The sequence below is a fragment of the Echinops telfairi genome, unplaced genomic scaffold, assembly GCF_000313985.2.
Source record: "Echinops telfairi isolate 266 unplaced genomic scaffold, ASM31398v2 ScPeMD7_7424;HRSCAF=8462, whole genome shotgun sequence".
Classification (NCBI taxonomy): domain Eukaryota; kingdom Metazoa; phylum Chordata; class Mammalia; order Afrosoricida; family Tenrecidae; genus Echinops; species Echinops telfairi.
The window spans coordinates 16,649,163-16,663,140 of NW_022111324.1; the positions used below are offsets into that span (position 1 = coordinate 16,649,163).

At 37.4% G+C, this 13,978-nt stretch overlaps 1 protein-coding gene across 2 annotated transcripts in view; it reads right to left on the reverse strand.

Annotated features, from left to right (window-relative positions):
* COP1 (COP1 E3 ubiquitin ligase) overlaps nucleotides 1-13,978 on the reverse strand; it is a 185,029-nt gene that overhangs the window by 23,727 nt on the left and 147,324 nt on the right. The window lies entirely within an intron of this gene.

Genomic DNA, 13,978 nt, shown 5'->3' on the forward strand with positions numbered 1-13,978 from the left:
TGGAATCAACTCAACGGCAGTGGTGTATATGTAAGAGAGTTAAAAACAACAATGAATTTAAGACATGGAGACCTTGTCTTGTCACATCATTGCTTAACCATCTCTAGAGACCTAATTTCTTCCAACAAACAGATATTTTGGGAACTTCATGAGAGCTTTTGCAACAATTCCAAGATAACAAAGCAGAGTACCATATATACTCGTGTATAAGCCGAGTTTTTCAGCACATTTTTAATGCAGTTCTTGTGGTAAAATTAGGTGTCTCAGCTGATATTTGGGTCAGCTTATACTCAAGTATACATAGTATATAAGCAAAAAGTAACTGGTATATACTAGGAGCCATACAAATGCATGTTCCCTATTCTTAATAAAATATTGTAACCTAATGAAGTTCTTTGTAATGAAAATATAGTTGGCTCTAGTAATGACTGTATTATTGCATAATTTTAGTCAGTATATTTATGATTCTATAAAATTTATTAAAGCATATTCCCCAGACTAAGTAGATTTTATCAGAACTAAACTCTTTCCAGAAACCTATATAGTTCTTACCAATGGTGTTTTTTTGTTTTTGTTTTTAAATTCAAAGTAGAATTTAAAAGTATAACTGGGTAAAACTCATCTTGGTAAAGAAAAAATTACATTAAAATAATAATGGCAGAAGGTAGAGTGTATGCTGTAGAAGAATAGTAGTTGGGAGTAACTAACAACCAATGGGATATAAGGTGGCCAAGTGAGAAACAGAAAATTACAGGCTGTGTTGGAAAGGCTAAGAGATCTAGATAATCAGAAGAGAGTGAACAGGGCAACCCAGATACATGAGCAACATGAGTACTTGTTCAAAATAGGAATGAGAACAGATGGTGCAAATAAGAATCTTTCTTAATGTACTAGGTCATTTGTGCTAGTAAACAAAAATAAGATTGTGAAAAATCACTATGCCAGATTCTGGATGAAGGGGAAAACAGCCTTTCAGTGTAGGGATAGTTTAGACATGATACCTTAAAACCAAATACAGGAATAAAAAGCAATCATGAAAGACATGGAGAAAGGAATGACTCCTAAAATCGTGTCTGTTATTATACTATACTTATTATACATGGAGTACAGAGTCATATATAATAATTAATAAGCTAATTAATTACTACTAGATTGGAAAGCTGAGTTACTGTTCTATCAATTTTTCTATTGTATTTTTACTTAGAAGATAGTATTGATTTTTCTTTTTTTTTTCAAAAACATTTTATTGGGGGCTCATACAATTCTTATCACAATCCATACATCCGCCCATTGTGTCAAGCACATTTGCTGCCATCAAGTATTGATTTTTCTTAAAGATCCTTTTTGACAGTTGAGATAGAATGTAATGTTCAAATGAGGTAATTCAAATTTCATTCTTCGATGAAATAGATTAAACAATTAACAAATTCAGATATTATACTTGTCAAAGTTTCCCCTAATCTCTAGTCAAAACCAAGACATACAAGTTGGAATTACATGGACATTTTAAATTTGACATAAACTTTCTGAAGGACAGGGTCACACAAGAAGTAGAAGCCACCTTTGTCTCTTTTCCACATTCCGGATGTGTAAAGATTAAGGACATCTGGTAACAGGTTACAGAGCTAAATACAAGAGGATAAGAGGGACTGGACGTAATCCATAAAGGGGCACAAAGCATGAATATGAAGATGAAAAGAAGGAACGAAAGGGAAGAGGCAAACAACAGAGAGATCTCATAAAAAGCATTATTGTTATTTGATGAATAAATAGGAGTGAAATGCAAAGCAACAATAATGATTAAGGAATTCCAGGTGAAAGAAAATGGCAAAACGCTGTACTTAGTAAATTTGATTTTGAATTCATGGAATGGTATAGGGTGAGGCTGTAGTTAATAAAATAAAATAAATTAACCCATTAATCATTGTAATAGTTTATATGGTTTGCATTTCCAAAGCTATTACCCTGGTTTACAAATAGAAAGCCAAATTGGCATAAACATGCCTTCACATGTGTTTGCTGAATATAAAAACAGCCAAACAAATTATTAAGGAAATGCTCATTATTTGAGACTAAATAATTAAAAAGTCCATAATGGTGAAGACTGCATCACATCATGACTCCTAGATAGCCTGAATATTTCCCACACTTGTAAAATCTGCCGCTGGCTAAATTTGTATTGAAACCTTCATTAGAAACTACATTTCAAATAGATAATTTTATTGTTACCAGCAACTCGGAAACTAAATCGCCTTTTATAATCAATTACTTTTGTCACAAGATTGAACAATTACATGTGGGATAAGAGGCAGCAGTGGCACAGACAGTGATGTGGAAGTGGCAGTGTGACGGAGGGCTGGGGTACTAGCAGTTTAATTAACTGGAAGGAAACTAAGTGAGGTTTGTCATTTTTCTGGTATATGTTATACCAGATATTCAAGACAGTAATTGCCTCTAAATATTTTAAGAAAAAAAGTGTATATTTACTCTTAATGCAGGTTGAAAATGCAGCTTGGCAATATACCATTTAAAATAGCAAGAGGTAAGTCTAAGATCATTTAATGGGATTCTTAAAAACACACACAATTTTAAAAAATTCTACTTGTATTTATAGAAGTGCTTCACTGTTAAAAACTGGAGGGCCACGCTCCAAGATGGAGCTCCCTCCCTAACAACAATATAGCTCGACAACTACAAATTAATCACATTTCTTGAACCTTGTAGAGAACTAAGGTCCCTGACAAAACAATACTATGGGGAAAGTAAAATGAGAAGATATGAAGAGTTAAAACTAAGCGTGGTCTATCTTGAACGTATGAATCTATACTTGTTTCACGGGTTTATCGACCTGTAGAGTCGGGGTGGGGGGGTGGGGGTCTGACGGTCTAGAAGGCAATAAGCATAGGGAGCTGGGGTGGGGGTGTCACAGCCTCTCAGAGCTTGCGCTCCGTGACCACCTCCAGGGACGATCAGGAAGAACTTCAAGAAAGCTTACGGTAGTGGCTGGAGAAGGGGAACGGCAACCACTGTCAAAACTACTGCATCTTTCTTGTGTCACCCAAGGAATACAAGGATTACTCTACAAAGGAAAGGACAATGAAAAATGTAGTCTGAGGGTAAAAACCCACTAAGGTCAGAGAGGAGAACCAGAAATGAAAAAAAACGATATCCTCAGTGAAAGGCAGAAACAACTGAAGTTCATACTGCCAAGACCCAGGTTCACAGGCACCGACCTTAGACTGAGCATTAATCAAAACAGAGACTATCTGTACTTTCCAAACCTCTCCAGCAAATGAGTCAGAACTGACTCAATGGCAGTGAGTTTGGTTTGCTTTGCTACAAGAGACAAATTCTTTCTGGGAAACAGTGCAAAAAAGACCCAAAGCCACACTATGCAAACACATTGAGAAAAACAATTCAGATAGAAATTATCCTAGAAAACTTCATAATGTTTCACACTGAAGGTGACCATCTTAACAACACAAAATAAAAATAACCCAAATCACGGCTAGATTAACACAGTTCCCACACGAAAGGCCCAACAGAAAGAAGGATATACTCATCTTCAAGCATATATTTTAGTATCTATTGTCCAAATATAGCAAGTCCATCTTTAAAACAAAGCAAATCGGAACAATCAAGAGCTATGGGGCAGTATCAGACAAGCTAACATACACATGCTTAGAATCCCAGGAGAGAAAATAGGCAGGAGAAATACTTGAAAATGCAAAGGCCAAGAATACTCCAAACATAGTAACAAACATCAAATAATAGATGCAGTAAGTTCAGAGAACTCTAATTAGGCCAATTACCCGAGAAGCCCACACGTGAAACTGCTGAGAATTACAGACAGAAAATCTTGATGGCGGTCAGAGCAGAGAAGACACTTTACCTAGAGAGGAACTAGGACTAAAGGACTAGGGAATGCAGCCGACCTGCTCTGAGAAATCATGTATAAGAAACAACATAATACGTAACATCTTCAAAGTGCTTTGGCAGAGGAGCAGGTATCAAATCAGAATTCTCTGAGCAGCAAAAATATCCTTTAAACCAAGTAGAGAGACTCTATAGAAAATGTTAAAGGAAGTTCTCCATGTAGAAGACGTATGCTTGTATTTAAACAAAGAAATGAAAAGCATTGGAAACAAAGATAAAATAGCATTCATCTTTTTCTTATTTTTCATTGCTCTAAAAAATAACTAATCAAAGCTATATGAGTAACTGAATTGTGATGTTTATGTAAAAGTAAAATATATAGTAATTGCAGAAAGGATGGCAGGGAGAAATTCTTACACTACACTTGACACAGTACAACATTACTTGAAGACAGATTTGGGTTACATAAAAGTAGGTACTGTAAACTTGATGGCAATCACTAAAAAGAAATTAGGTATTAAAAACCCTACTGCCATTGAGTTGAGTCGATGCTGACTCCTACAGACCTTAGAAGACAGGGTAGAACTGCCCTTTGAATTTCTGAGACTGTAATTATTTACAGGAATAGAAAGTTCTTTCTCCCGCAGAGTGGCTGGTGGTTTCCAAATAAAGGCTTATAAATTGCAGCCCAATGGGTAACCACTAGGCCACCAGGACTCCGGAGTTAGGTATAATAAGTCAATGGTAAGAACAGTGGCAGTGCAGTGGAACTGAGGTAGGCTGTTAACTTCAATCTGATTTTAGCAGATTGAAATCACTACCTATTTCTTGACAAAAGTATGAGGCATGAGGATCTCTACTTCCCATAGAGTGTTACAGTCTTGGAAAACCAGAGGCAGTTCTGCTTTGTCCAATCGGGTTGTTATGAGTTGGAATCAATGCAATGGCAGTGGAGTTTTGAATGACAACTTTAAAAATGTTCAATTAAACACTAACAGTCAGCAAGATGTACATTTTGAACTAACCAAAAAGTATGCACCTAACAGTGCATCAACAAAACTGACACATCTAAAAAGGAGTAACAGATCTAAAAATACTATTTAAATCTACAATTCGCAGTTTGGAGACTTCAAGAGCACTTTTTGTAAATGTGTCAGCTTTTGTAAAGATTTATATTCTTAGAAAACCTATACAGAGTCCTTATGAGTTGGCACTGACTCAATGGTGGTGGGATTGGTTTTCGTATCATAGATATGACAATAATGGCACAAGAGAAGCAGAAAGGAAATAATGTAGATCAGAGTTTCTATAGTTGATTGAATGTATATTAGTACTAATTTGAAGAAGAGTGATCACTAAGAAAATAACATTACAATAAGTTAAAAAAAAACACCTGAACTATCAACACAAATTAGGGAGAGAGGTTAAGAAGCATTACAGAAGGGAATACAGAAAAAAATACAGGGCACATGTAGAAAAAGACAAATGCAAATCAACCACACAATATTGATATTAAATGTGACTAAGTCTTCAGGGCACTAACCCACCTAGGGGGAGAGTACTGAAGAAAACAAAAGCCAACCAAATAAATAAGTAAATAAAATAAAAATAAATGTAAATAGTCTAAACTTAAAATAAAAGGACACAAATCACCAAACTAGGAGAGGTGGGGGAAAAAAGTAGATCCAGTTATATGCCATCTATAAGTGACTGATCTTCAGTCTTGGGAGAAAGATTTACAGTCTTAGAAACCCATAAGGGCAGTTCTCTGCCCTATACTGTCCCTGGGAGTCAGAACCAACTAGATGGCAGTGAGCAAAACAGGATTTAAAACTAAGGAGCTCTGGGGTGTGACTAGGAGTCTGAATGGACTAAATGACAGTGCATTGTTTTCTGACTTTCTGACCTAGTGTCAGTGAATTACTGAGTGCAGTATTGTACTATGAAGGGATATAATCCACTGAAGCACAAATGAACCGCAAATTAAGGCACTAGGGGTCTTAGTGGCATAGTGGTTACCTGCTGAGTTGCTAAATGCAAGATTAGTTCTGGTAGTTTGAAACCACAGTCAGCTCTTCAGGACAAAGATGAGGCTTTCTACTTCCATAAAGAGATAATTATCTATAACTTATCAAGGGTTTGTGAAGGAGGAAAGGTGGGGGAGGGAGGGGGAAGAAATGGGGAGCCGATATCAGGGGCTCAAGTGGGAAGAGAACGTTTTGAAAATTATGATGGCAGCATATGTGCAAATGTGCTTGACACACTGGATGATTGTATGGATTGTGATAAGAGATATTAGAGCCCCCAATAAAAGTATTGGAAAAAAATAGGTTGAAATTAAATAAAAGGAAAATGATATACCAAACAGTATAAATACATATATATACAACAGTATATAAATAAAACACTATACATAAATAAATATAGTTTTATTAATATAAAAATTGTATGACAAGAAATAGGTCAAAATAGAACAAAAAAGGTCAATATCCATCAAGAAGCTAAAAGAATTGTAAATATATGAGATGACGTCAAAAAGTTGATGAAAATATTCCATCACTTTTCATTCCCACAAACTATTTGAAGGTCCTCTGGTGGTGTAGTGGTTTACATGCTGGCCTTCTAGTCCCAAGGTCAGTAGATCAAACTACAAGGAGCTCCACAGGGGAAAGATGTCTAGAGTTACAGTGTCAGAGAAAGATGTCAAGAATTACAGACTCAGAAGCCCACAAGGACAACTCTACTCGGTTCTTATAGGGGCCCTAAGAATAAGAAATTACTTACTGACTGTGAATTTGGATTTTTTGGTTTTGAGTATATATATTGGACAACAAAGCAAAAAATACATCAAATAAACAGACAGAATTAAGAAGACAATTAATATACCTCTACTCTCAATAACTGATAGAGCCACTACACAGAGAGTTAGCAAGAATATAAAACACTGCTAAATGTCATAAAACAAATTAACCTAATTGACATTTACAGAATATTCTGCCAAGGATAAGCAGAATACACATTTTTTTTGCAAGTGCACATTTAACAATCACTAAGCTGGACCATAAAACAATCTTTACATTTAAAAGGAGAAGAATCATGTATGTTCTCAGACCACAGCAAAATTAAAATTTAACAAAACAAAGATAATTGTAGAAGTCCCAAATGTGAATATTAAGCAGTAACACACTTTTAAATAGCTCAAACATCCAATAGGAAATCTTACATACACATATACAATATATTTGTGTATGAAAATCAAGCAAAAAAATTTAGAGACCGAAGTACATTTTAAGAATTTTTTGTTTCGAATGTGTTTTTTAGGAGTACATAATAGGTGATAACGATTAGGGACTATATGAGCAAGACAGAATTTGCCATACGGTTTTTGTTCATTAATGTATTCATTTCAAATGCTGGGCTAATGGACTTTAAAAAGTCCTCATGAACAGCTCTTGTTGATTTTTCTTTCAATGTCACATAGAACTATACTAGCTAGTGTCTAGCTGTCATCACTTCTTTTTAGTGATGTATATTGGTTCTCCAGAAAACCTCAAAACATTTTTAAAAAGAAAAACAATAAAGAACTGGGAAACAAAGTTAAGTGCTAAGATGTTATGTGCTTTGACAGAATTGAAAACAACTACTTTCAATGAAAGGATTCATATAGTCTTTGAAAATTTTATGAATATGTTTATGAGGGGGTAGCGGGGATAGCGCCCCCCACCCCCAACAGAAAAAAGCTCAGCTGGGCAGAGCTTTCATAGTAAGCATTTTTCCAGCTAGGCAAGCATCAAGCAACTTGTTCTGAGTTAGTGCACCCAGTGGCGTCGCCTGAGAAGTTTCTCTCTCATCATAGTGAACTTTTTCGTAAAAGCAGTTGTCCTCGAACCTCGTTTTATTGTGAAGGCTGATTTAAGAGAACAACATACAGCTATGAAATTGAGTTTCCTGCTCTGGAAAAATGCTGCAGAAACTGTTGTGATGTTGAACACAGCTTACAAGGATGCACTATGGAAAAAACTCAAGTGAACAAGTGCCTTTCTTGTTTCAGAAAAGGTGAAATGTCGCTTGATGACAAATCTCATTCTGGAACCTCCTGAATAATGAAAATGTTGACTCACAGTGCATTTGGAGTTCATTCTATCAGGTCAGGCTGTTAATCATGCTTTCTATTTAGTGGTTCTGACAAGATACCATAACAGTGTTTGACCAAAAAAAGGCCTGATTTGTGGCAGATGGGGGAGTTTTGCCACCATGACAATGCACCTTCTCATGCAGCCATCTCAGTGTGTCAGTTTTGGGCAAAAAACCAGAATGCCTCTCTTGCAACTCACTCACTTGACCTTGCTCCATGTGACTTCTTTTTGTTTCCACAAATGAAGAGGGACATGAAAGGGCAGTGGTTTGATGAAATAGAACAGGCGAAGAAAAAACAAGGGAGGTCAGCCATCCAAACAGATGAGTTTGAAAAATGTTTCCAAGAATGGAATGGCAGATTTGACAAATGGATTTGACAAATGGATTTGACAAATGGAGAGTACTTTGAAGGTGATGAGGTTGTTTTGTAAAAAAAATTTCAATACATAGCTTTGAAAAAAAAATTCTGTTTTTGTTGGGCTACCCCCTCATACATACACAATACATTCATGCATATTTAGAAAGTAGGAACAGACACTGTTTTACTTCTCTAAAATGTTTAGACTTATCCTAGTGAATGATGGCTATTTTTTTTAAAGTTTGATTTTGCTTTAAGTAAAACATTAAAAATAGGTAAATATATCTTTTGCACAGGAACTGTGCAGGGGTGGGGTAAGGTGTGGTAATAATAGATAAATTAACAGAATGATTTCTTACCTCTAAAACCTCAAATCAAAATTTTAATCCAGTTAAATCTATTTCACAATATTTAAAAAGAATTTTTAAAAACTTACTAACACAAAACCATACAAGAATTACTTATCAGGTGGAATGTTCTATTCAGGAAATACAGTTGATAAGAAAAGGTACATTTATATAAAGAGGTCAATAGCACACATCTTATTATTTGAGATACTACATTTGAATCACTCCTCAGGAACATATAAATATATGAAAGTTTGTCAGTACAAATCCGATAGTAGATCGATGATAGAGAGATGTGTCAGTCTGATCTCATAAAGATTTACATCTTTGGAAATCCTACTGGCAGTTGCATGCTGTCCTATATCGCTGCTTAAGAGTCAGACATGACTTGAAGGCAATGGAATTGGTTTGGTGTTTTGGTGTAACAATGAGGTAAAAATATTCAATAAACAAATAGTATGTTAAAACAATTTTCCTACTTCTTTTGAGAGATGACAACCTGAAACTTATATGCTAAAACTAAACCAAAAGAAAAATTTAAAAAACCGAATGAAAAATGTCCATGTGTGGGAAATTGAGAACAGGGAATCCTTTGTGCTCATATATAAGGAGTTGGGGAGGCAGATTTTGGTGGAGGAGGGTCTTCACACTCATAGTTGGAGATACATATCCCAGTCATTCTCCTAAGTAAAAGTTGTTCCCCACAATGTCCCCATGTGCCAATGTTAAGATGCTGCTCACAAGCACGTTAGCTTGTGAAGGTTAGCTGCTTGAACGCTATCTGCTTGAAGGTTGTCTGCCATGGAGAGCAGTCAGACCCTATTGTCTGCCCCACTCCCTTCAGATGAGGATCACAGATTGTCCCCTGGAGACGAACTCTGGAACACTTCAAGTCAAGCCAGCTCAGGGCGACCCAGGTTAGGTAGCCATCTAAGCTCTAGAACCCCTGACTTAGGAAGTATGTACTTTCCTATCTCACATGTATGTCTCTAGTGCCTCCCATTCTTATTATGTGTACATCCCAAGCTCGTCTACATGCCTCTAATACAACCCCTTCCTGTTACGTATATGTGTGACATGGCTTGCATGCATGCCTGAGACTATATAAACTTGTGAGAGAACTCTGGTTCTGGATGCCAGGTGAACATGTACATGTCCTGTCTGTTGTTCTTTAATTTACCCTTCAATTATACAACTGACCCATTCAGTTGTGGAGGCTGGACCTCCACACCCAGGAGTATTATTATTCACTGAAACACATTGTAACTGTGTTTTCTTTGCAACGGGCTCTATTATATTTCCCAACAAGGATCTCATATTATCAATATTAGTCCAACAAAAATTCATGTGGAGTGGGAAGATGCAGGCATAAGAAGATCTAAAATCTTGACCTTTCCCCACACAAATGCCAACAAACCCAACAAGAAATCTATACTTAACTCCTGCTCACTGCCATCAAGTCTATGCTGACTCATAGTGACGGCATGTGGGTTTCTGAGACTATCACTGTTAACAGGAGTAGAAAGCCCAGTCTTTCTCCAGGGAGCAGCTAGTGGTTTTAACTGCCGACCATGTGGACTGCAGGACAGTGGAACCACTATACCACCAGGAACTCCAAAGCAGTAAGCAAAAAAACAGCACGGATCCGTAAAAATGGTGCAAGACAAGGGTGAACTATATATACTTCTCTAAGTACAAATTTATGTTACAGGACATGTGCATACAGATTTAACAAATGATAAAAATAACAAATGGGAAGAGGGGGCAATAATGAAGAGAGTTACTACACTTTACTGAATTTAAGTTACAATTTAAACCTGGATTTGTAACTGAGATAGTAAATATAACCCTCATGGTAAAAAAGAACGTAATTTTAAAATACACAATGAGAAAGGAAAAGAAAATCAAAATGTCACACTAAAAAATATTAACTCGACACTGGAAGAAATGAGGGACAATGAGTTAAATTAAAAAATTGCATACAAGTCTGGCTAGACCAGAGGATGTACACTGGTACAGATAGGAACTGAAAATCCAGGGAATCCAGGGCGGATGAGCCCTGCAGGACCAGTGGTGTGAGTGGCGAAACAGGGAGGGTAAAGGGAGAATGGGTAGGAAAGAGGGAACCAATTACAAGGAACTATATGTGACCTCCTCCCTGGGGGACGGACAACAGAAAAGTGGGTGAAGGGAGACGTCGGACAGGGCAAGATATGACAAAATACCCATTTATAAACTATCAAGGGCTCATGAGGGAGGGGGGAGCGGGGAGGGAGGGGAAAAATGAGGACCTAATGTTGGGGATTTAAGTGGAGAGAAAATGTTTTGAGAATGATGTACAAATGTGCTTTACACAATTGATGTGTGTATGGATTGCGATAACAGTTGTATGAGTCCCTAATAAAATGTTTAAAAGAAAAAAGAAAGATCAACGCAATAAATATTTTGGCTTACTTAAAAAAAAATTGCATACGTCCTTCCTTAATATCATTAACATAAATTAACAAGTGCTCCAATAAAACTGCAGAGTGGCAGATGAATTTTTAAAATGACCAAATATTCACCCTTTGCATGAATGTCAGACCTTAGAATACAACTACGATGAAAGTGAAAAGATTGGGGGAGGGGGGGAGTTCTATGCACACAGTAGTCTAAAGAAAACTCGGGGTAGTGATTTTAGTATCAGACAAAATATAATTTAACTCAACCCCTGTCTTAATAAACAAAGAAGAACATTTGTATAATGATAAATGAGCCAATTCATCAAGATAAAACAATCACATATACCCTAATATCAAAGTCCCCAAATCTATACAGCAAACACTCAGGGAATTAAAGGGTTAAACAGACTGTTCCACACAACAGATATTTCAATACACTTCTTCCAGTAATGGACAGCACATCTAACAAAGAAGACCAAGTAAAAAAACTAAAACAGGTCTGAAGAATAACGCTGCAAACCATTAAACCTAAAAGGCATTTATAGAACAATTATAAAAATGGTATGAGGTGAAATCTGACTTCTAATTTCACAAGGGGAAAGAAGAATCTTAGGAGGCAGGGATTACACATGTCTCCATCCTCTTTCCTCCTTTACCAATTCTGATACCCACTACCCTTACCACAGCACTCATCTGTTTTCTGGCTTCTACACAGTTCCTTGCAATGGCCACACAGACTGTACTTCCGCTTATGGGTGTGTTACCTTACTATTCTCTACGAGATCTCCACTAAAGTGGTTATCCGGACCTCACAGACAAAATTCATGATTAAAGGGTTTATTGAGGAAGTTAAAAGGTTGCAATGCCATTGAGCAATGCTCAGGAAAATCGTTTATCAAGACATGTTACAAAGTTCTTTCAGGTCTGTTAATAAATGCCATAAGGGACATACCACTCTATTTGTATGTTATAGGGCTGTAAGCCTGAAGGCATTTAGTTCACGCTTTATGGGTCAGCAAACCCAGCTCTCTGAATTAAGTGCCCAGGAGCACCCCTCCCTCCACAAGCCAGTCTCCTGCACTCAGCGGTACTTATTCCATGGTCTGGGAAATACACGACTCTCTTCCATGTTCTGGCTCCTGGTTCTGCTGGTGCTGCTCCTTTGATGCTACAGCTATCTTATGGATCCAGCAGGTTAACTACACAGGGATCTCAGGTCCAGAGGATGTGATCCACTCCAGGCTCTTGCTGATAATGAGATCCCTCTTCCAGCTTCTCAGAAGGCTCATTTTATATACCCATAGGATGGCATTGCATTCCAGGGAATCCTATTTACAATTACTCACAGGCGAATCTTATCAGTCTCTTCCCCTGCATTACCGGACCCAGGCAGGACATTAAATAATTTATTGCACGTGCAACAGGATGATTTAGAATAAGAAATTTTCAGGATTTAGTTCTTCAGTTATGTCAGCCTCTTCTCAGTTATATCCACAGGTATTCTTCTCTCTGGTTCTCACTCAGTTATGTGGTGCCTTGGCCTCCGTCCAGCTTGGGCACTGTTATAAAGCTCTTTTAGTGCTACTGATAAAAATCTAACTGGCACTCAACACCATGATAAGCCACAGCCTCAAAGTACTCAGCTCTAGCTCCTCAAATACAGGGCATGGAGGTGCCTGATTCCGCAAGGGAGGGTCATAGTGAAGGCATTATGCTTTCCTGCTCCATGGGCTGCAAGTCCATGGCTGTCTTGTGCTCTTGTCTTGTGCTGCTGTCTCTGCTGCCACTGCTTCTCCACCACTTATCTGGAGTCACACTTCTCTGGCTCAAATATCAGAGGGTCAGTGTGCAGAAATTCAAGGGTCCAAAGGGCATGCTTCCCTGTGGCTCTTCTTTCTTTCATATTAGTTGGGAATTTATATATATATAAATATATAACTGAAGAACTAAATCCTGAAAATTTCTTATTCTAAATAATCCTGTTGCACGTGCAATAAATTATTTAATGTCCTGCCTGGGTCCGGTATATATATATATATGTATATATATATATAAAATCCCAAAATCTTATTCCTTATTTCAATTAAATCAAGTAAAATGTACAATTGTTACCACAATTCATTGCCAAACATTCTTTTTCCACATGGACTCCTTGATATCGTCTGTCTTTCACTCTACCACCAGCACTATACCTCTTCTCTCCGTTCCCCTTATTCTCCTTGCTGTCTCTACAGGTTCATCGATCTTGGGTTTCATAGAACGAAAAATAGAAAAGCACATAACACAGCTTCAAGAGGGTGACCTCCACTCGTGCAATACCTCTGAGAGACACTCTAATATGAACAAACAAAACAAAACTACAGAAAATGTTGGAAACCTGATCAGGTCCAGCCAGCATCATAAGGGGGAGTTGTCTCCGGAGGGGGAGTTGTCTACTGACAAAAGTTTTAACTGCTCGGGTCAGATTTATGCCTTTGATCTTCTATACTTCTCTCTCCCAAGCACTCTGTTTAGTGACCACTTTCCTCCCATCCTCAATTTTAGCTAGGGGGTTGTTCTCTGGAGGTGTATTTCCTAGGTAGTTCCACAAATAAATCTTAGGGTGGCCACTGTCATCCATCACCTTTTGCACACTGCATGCTCACAATTTAGAATGTGATACTGATCCTTCCTTTGACTTTGGCTTATATGGAATCCAGTCCTTCAGTGACTCATGATGGTGTGCTTCTTCCATGTAGACCTAGCTGACATCTCAATTAGATGGCTGCTTGTTTGGATTGCTGCTGCTCACTTGGCTCATTTTGTACCCAAAGTGAAGG